This window comes from Halyomorpha halys, unplaced genomic scaffold, assembly GCF_000696795.3.
Source record: "Halyomorpha halys isolate HHAL.00 unplaced genomic scaffold, Hhal_1.1 Scaffold99.1, whole genome shotgun sequence".
Classification (NCBI taxonomy): Eukaryota; Metazoa; Arthropoda; class Insecta; order Hemiptera; family Pentatomidae; genus Halyomorpha; species Halyomorpha halys.
The window spans coordinates 121,632-127,663 of record NW_027108239.1 but is presented as its reverse complement, the minus strand read 5'-3'; the positions used below and the strand labels follow the sequence as shown (position 1 = coordinate 127,663).

The following is a 6,032-nucleotide window of genomic DNA, read 5'->3' as shown; positions in this document are numbered from 1 at the left end:
AGTGTTGAATTTATTTTATTTCTAAAAAAATTTGAATATTTAGATTTGAAGATGTATTTATGCGTAGGGTGATCGTTTTGAGGGTATAATTTCGAAATATAGTTTATCGCCAGTTTTTTCCTTCTGAATAAAAGAGGAGGTAGTCCAGCTTCGGAACACAGACTAAGAATGGGGCTAGTTCGAAAAGCGCCGGTTGCGATACGTATCCCTGTATGATGAACCGCATCTAGTTTGGCAAGGATTCGGTGTCTGGCAGAGCCGTAAATGAAACATCCATAGTCCATCTTCGAGCATATCAGAGTCTGGTATAGTTTGATAAGTGTGCGATTAATTTTTCAAAGGCGACAACTTGTTTTCCGCAATATATTCTTCCAGTCATATCTTCCCTCTGCTGAAATAATCCACCTATATTTTGCTATGGATGAGAATATACTTTTTTTATATATACCTGTATTCGTTCGTTCTTCCTTTCTTGTCTAACAGAGCAGAACTTCCTTGGTCATCTACGCTGTTTATTTCTTATTTATTCCTGGTAATATATAATTTATTGTTTTATTTCTGTTAAATCTATATATTTTCTATGATCTTAAAAATTTGAATACTGATTCTATTGTTTCATTGTTCTCTAAGGGTTGTTGATATACCAGGCTCAAGTCCATAATTATTAAGGTGTGATTTGAAGTATAGGCATTCCTCAAATATTGGCTGACTTTCTTATTATTATTACAATACTATACAATAATGTGGTGGCATCTATTTTGATGAGATAGAAATGAACTAGTCATGCGTGTCCTATTCTTAGCCTAGTCAGTACCACCTTCTCTCTTTGACATTTGTGATTGGAAATATTCCAGGACTTTCATCCCACATACCAATCATCTTTAAATTTCTTTTTAAGGGTGTTCAATTACTGCATTCTGGGGTAACCAAAATATGTAGTAACTGATATTTAAATTATATACTGGTTCTAGGAATTCGCTGAGTGGACTGTATATGATGGATTATAAAATTTATGAAATGGAGACGTAAGCCTCTATTCTTGGTTAAATTACACACAGCGGATTTTATTAGAGATAGTTTTGCATTAAGGGCTCAATTTAGTTTTATTGGGTTTATTTCTTCTTGTATAGGATAGTGAAGGTAGCTTTTGTAAAGTGGGTGATACATGATGGAAATTTATCCTGATGGCTTTATCCTTAATCTCTCCCCCCCCTCCCCAAGGTGGAGGGAGCTCCGGCAAGGTTTTCTACTTCATAAGGGCAGATATGAATAATTTAAGAGTAGAAAAAAAATCACTTTTTAAAGGCAATGGCGGTTGGTCACTTGTTACTTGAACCCACCCATAGAGAGCAGCACCACAGCCTCTAGTACTTTAACAATATTAAATTAAATTTGTACGGGGGGGGGGTTATCTCAAGAAAGGGGTTTGCTTATTTCTCATTGGATTGTGATTGTTTACTTCTTAGCGTGAGTGCTTCTCTAGCAGCTCGCTCGCCCAGTTCATTTCCTACGATTCCCTCTTGACATGGAACTCATATAAATTTTACTGTCTTGCCAAGATTTTATAGGGTAGTTAGGTAAGGATGAATGCTAGTAATATTGGGGTGTTTCATTGGGTATACAACTATCAGCAGTAGACTGTATCAGTGCAAGACATTCATGTAGACTGTACTAGTCGTCTACGATGCTACGGTAATAATAGACTCCAGGTAAAAAAAAAAAAAAAATGATTTCATACATATAAAAAAAATAATAATATTTACATTAGCATATGCATTTAAAAATAAATTATTTCATTGTATTCATATTTATAATCGTCAGCACCCTTTAATTATTTTTATTTTCAAAATTTAATAAATTTCTCAAAGTCAGGATTTCTTGGACCCACTGAAGGTAAATATGAAGGGTAGGTAAACATTCTTAAACTAATCAATTTACTTTAATTTATGTGTTTCTTGGTAGTTTTGATCCACTCGTACGAAAAAAAGATTTTAAACATTTTTTTAACACTATCTATATATTGCAATAGCATCTTTCTTAATATGGTTGGAATGAAGAAGCTCCCATCTTGCTAATGAGTAAGACGAGATATAGGCCTAGTCGAACCAAAACTTGTAGTAACTGAAATTCTGAGCCCCTCGGAGCTTGAAAAGAATTTTTTGTTTTCCTTTTCTATAAAATATTGCATATGAAAGTTTTTTGGTGTTTTAAATCTAAATTTGTCTAGAAGGTTTTCCCTTTAGGTTTCGTAATATTTAATATTTTTACGTATTAAGTTTTATGCATTGTGTTTTGTTTATATGCTAGAGTTCATAAGTTCCAAGCACAACAAATTTTTTGATGGATTGAAGGCTTGTTCTTATTTTCTGTTTTGAGATATCGCTCCTCCTCTGAGACCTGGGAGATGGTAGAGCATTGTCCCCTTAGTCAACGTCCTCGACGAGGGTAAGGCTTTGGATCAGCCGAACGATCCCTTCATGTTCTATTAATACCATGGCTAGACTATACCACCTTAGCTGGACTAATATCAACACCTTATAATGTCACAAGGTAATCAAAGGGAGAAGACTTAGTAAAGTAGATATAATGCATTTCTTCCAATATATATGTATGAAGTACTAATTCTATTTAAATTAAGGGTACGAAAAAAAATTGTTTTTATGTTTCGGTTAATTAATACGTTTAATAAACTGTATATTCATATAAAATGTTTTTAAAAAAAAATTATTTATCCATAATATACATAAAGTCATTATGATAAGATCTGACATTTTTTCCTCTCAAAATCGCATAATTACATACTGCAGCTTCTCAATTTTCTACTGAATGGATTGTTGAGATTTAGGGGTGGTTGATTGGTCTTTATGCCAACTGGAGTCAGTCTGAGAAAATCGGAAATATGAAGTTTTATAAAACAAAAAAAAAACATAGGTTTTATTTATACTGAGAGTAAATAAAGATCAAGATGAAAATAAATTAAGGTCAAGAAAGCATAAATAAAAATAATAATAATATGAAAAGATATAAAAATATGATAATAATAGTAACTATAATTATTATTTAATATAAGAAGCATAAAAATAAATTAAATAATAGAATTGGTAAATAATTTTTAAAAAATGACAAATACCGACAGAAAACAAATTTATGATAATGAAGACCATATAGATACAATACAGAGTAGGCAAGAATGAGAATCTACTTAAATATCCGTAAAAAAATATTTAAATTACCATCCAAAACTGAAGTGCAATTCAGTTAAAGCATCTTCATCGATAAATAGATTGATTTAAATTGAAATACATTGTAAAGGACTGTTTCTATAAATGGATAATTATAAGGAGCATTTCCATTTATGAATCCGCCTCCCCCCCCCCCCGCCAATCTACCTCAATATTGGCTGATGACTGGTCATCTGGAGGTGGATTGGTAAAGACGCTTATCCAATACTGGCCAGGGAGGAAACGAATAATGGTGATGGAGCGGTTCCCCTTGGCCCGGTCCTGATAATGATAATGCCTGGGATTGGCTATTAATGGGGTCCCCAAAGGGGCGGGGGGCCTCAAGGATCCCTTTCTCCGGTACTGGTGAGCATTTATTGTTCCCCGGGATTATAATTTATAAAGGGTTGTAAATATCTTATTATTACCTTATAAATAAATAATTAAGAGAAATCATATGCTATAAGTAATGTGTACTTGACTACTGATGGTAGCTAATACTTTCTTTTGTTTATAAATTGGATATAACACTCATTCATTCTTTTTTTTATATATATATTTTATTTTATACCAGATCGGCCTGGTGGACCTTACATGTTTGATATAACCGTTATATATATTTTAACAGTTGATTATGGGGGGGGGTGGTATAGTCTCCTAAAAAAGACACCCCTAACTATATACAATGTTATTATTAAAAGAAGATAAAAAAAATAAAATAAATAGATAATAATAATGCTTCTTAATATAAGGGGAAAGAAAAGTTAATAACAAAAAATAATGATGGTGGAAGATTATTGATTGACCGTGTGTAAAGATGAAAGGAATATGGTCCGGGTGCGGTCAAAAAAGAACAAAAAAATAGTAATGGAAGATTATTGATTGACCGTGTGTAAAGATGAAAGGAATATGGTCCGGGTGCGGTCAAAAAAACTTAAATAGTAGAATTATACTATTTTATTGAGCCAACCTTTCGCCCCACGTTGCAGGGCTTCGTCAGGGCTAAAAAAGATACAAACACTATAGTACATTAAAATAGTATATTCTACTATTTGAGTTTTTTTGACCTCACCCGGACCATATTCCTTTCAAAAATAAAGATATTGGTACACTTAAATAAAACAAACAATCGCCCTCTAATAGTAAAAAGAAACAAGTTAATTTGAAAAAGGGACGAGAGAAGAAAAAAAAATAACAATAATGAATAAATAAAATGAGTAATAATAAAAAGTAAAATAAAGGTAGTGTGACTATGAATTAATTTTATATTTATTAAAATTTATAACAGAATGTCCTGCAGCAGTCTGGGTTTCAGTCTTCGGGTTGAGGTTGGGTCTCCCAGGTTGTAGGTCACTGCTCTTTTAACTGTCGGCAACTAGGAGTGGAACTTCCATTCATTCTTAAAACGACATTAAAAATATTGATGAAAAAACTTTCAATACAATCAAAAGCTTGATTTATTAAATCATCATTCACAGTTATTATATAAATGATTGATATATAGTTGTATAATATAGATGATGATACATAGTTAGTTACATATTATAGATGATGATACATAGTTATATGTAAATGATGTTCAATATATGTAGGAGATGATCGACGGTGCGGTTAAAAAGGAACAAATAATAGTTAACAACTATTTATTTGCCAATGTTTCAGCCTACTTTGCAGGATTTCATCAGGGCTAACAAATATAAGTAACAAAATTTACTTTTTGGGCTAACAAAAATAAAACAACTAAAAATATGTTTTATATATAATCTTTACACTTTCTTGAGACTGGTAATTATTGTTTAAATAAATAAATTTTATTTAATTTTAGTATCAAAAATTTCTTTCTAAGTTTAACGTTTCGGCCAATTCCGCCATCCTCAAGGACAATTTTAGAATATCAATTTTAAAAAACTTTATGCAGGGTATCCTGCCTAGGTCATTATTTTCAGTATTACCCTATTTTGTCAATTCTTCATATTATATTAAAACTTTTAATCACAGTTAATTTTTATTATTAACTGTGAAATATTGTAAAAATATGTATGGTCAGGGTGCGATTAAGGAAGAAAAAATAGTTAACAACAATTTATTTGCCGATGTTTTGCCCCACTTTGCAGGACTTCATTAGGGGTAACAAATATAAATAACAAAATTTACTTTTTTTAGGGGATTAACAAAAATAAAACAACTAAAAATATGTTAACAATGTTGGATAATAAGATACAAAGTAGTAAACTAAGGTGGGGTTAAAAATTATGTTATAAGTGAAAAAAATATATAAATATGAACAAAAAGAAAAAAAACAAGATGTACAACGATAAGAATATACAAAAAAGAAATAACATAGACTATTAGTTTTTAAATGAGCAGGTGGTATAATATCACGTAAAAATTGAAACGAAGAAATAAAGAGAAATAAAAACAAAAATTGTACACACTAAGAGGCGGAAAATTAATGAAGTAAGATGAGAATAAATAAAAGTCAGTAAAGAATAAATAGAAATAATAATATTAAATAAATAAATAACAAACCAGAACCACCCACTTGTGTGTTTAAACAACACGAACAAGTGACAAGAAGTCAAAGTGTGTGGTACAGACACAGAGATAGGCTGCTGTAAACTAATAGCTAAGATTGCCATGGATACGACCCTTATTAATGAATGAACCATTGATAAATAAATATCGTATCCATGGCAATTTTAGTTTCAACTACAGCTAAGTTTTGCCCAACTCTGGACATATAGGGTCTTTTTTTAAGCTCGATAGAACTTGAAATTGTAAAAAATAACACAAAAAATTAAATTGTAATCA

The 6,032-nt window shown here is 31.2% G+C and overlaps 1 protein-coding gene across 1 annotated transcript in view; it reads left to right on the top strand.

Annotated features, from left to right (window-relative positions):
- LOC136795578 (unconventional myosin-Ia-like) overlaps positions 1–6,032 on the top strand; it is a 37,837-nt gene that overhangs the window by 10,188 nt on the left and 21,617 nt on the right. The window lies entirely within an intron of this gene.